We start from the raw sequence: 1,106 nt of genomic DNA, 5'->3' as shown, positions 1-1,106 counted from the left end.
TCCCTACAGTTGTTTTTGTTTTTCATAATTTTTCCACTAATTCATTTAACTAGGTGCAGTTCTCTGTACGATCTGGGTGAACTAACAAACGAATCCTTTTGGGAGACTGGGTTTGAGATGGAGAATTTTTGGAAGACCTCCGACCTTTTCCGGTCACACGAAATCCCGTCGTGTCCGCTCCGGCAGATCTTACACAAAGGGAAGAGGGGAATGGTGATGTTTGAAGCTCTGCCTGAGGCTGTGGGTGCCCCCGACCGAGGTTTCGTGGGGGAGCTGATGCCACACCCTGTCCTGTAACAGCATTTTCATTCAAATGGGGCGAGTCGAGGATGCCCGGAAGTCGATCTGTCGGTATCAGGAGGAGGGAGCGAGGGGTCACCTTGTTGTGTGCAGATGGGTGAGTCTCAGAATTACAAATGGGACGAGACGGGGGCTGTTCGGAAGGAACCTTATCCCCCCCTCGGTCCTTTTTAGCAGTGCCCGTCTTTCTTACTGGCTCGTGGCATAAAAAATAAAGCTGGAAGAAAAGGCCCTTTGGCGGCCAAGCTGTAATTTACTTTCCACTTGGTACAATTATGGTCGTTTCTTTGGTGTTTGTGGTTTTGGTTCAAGTGATGGTTTGTCTGGTGGTTGCTTTTTCATTTTCTTCTTCTCCTGACGACTCGTTAGCAGTCAAAACCACGAGCACAATATTGTTTTCTGAGCATCTGTGCAATTATGTTTGATTCTAGAAAACAGGAATCCTGATTTGTACCGTACGTACTATCACGTGCACGTTTTCGATCTTATCCCAGTTACAAAACTGAATTCAAACTTAGAGCCACTAATGAGGGGGAAAAAAATTGTGAACAGAAAGGCTTCAGTTTTTCAGCTGCGGTGTTTGGGTTTTGGTGGAGAACAGTTTCTTTTAAAGAGTGACCAGTGATTCATCATATAAAAAAGAAGAAACCTATCGGTTCCTTGCCTCCAGTTCTGCAGGTTCACTGAGCCTGCCGGCTGCTTGGAGCTGTGGGACAGAATCCTCGGCTGCTCGCTGGATGTCTGGGGCAGCAGCCTCCTGGGGCAGGGCTGAAGGAGGGGTCGAGGTGAGCACTGGAGCCGGGGGC

This window comes from Apaloderma vittatum, unplaced genomic scaffold (genome assembly GCF_000703405.1).
Source record: "Apaloderma vittatum isolate BGI_N311 unplaced genomic scaffold, ASM70340v1 scaffold1208, whole genome shotgun sequence".
Classification (NCBI taxonomy): domain Eukaryota; kingdom Metazoa; phylum Chordata; class Aves; order Trogoniformes; family Trogonidae; genus Apaloderma; species Apaloderma vittatum.
This window is presented reverse-complemented; position numbering follows the sequence as displayed.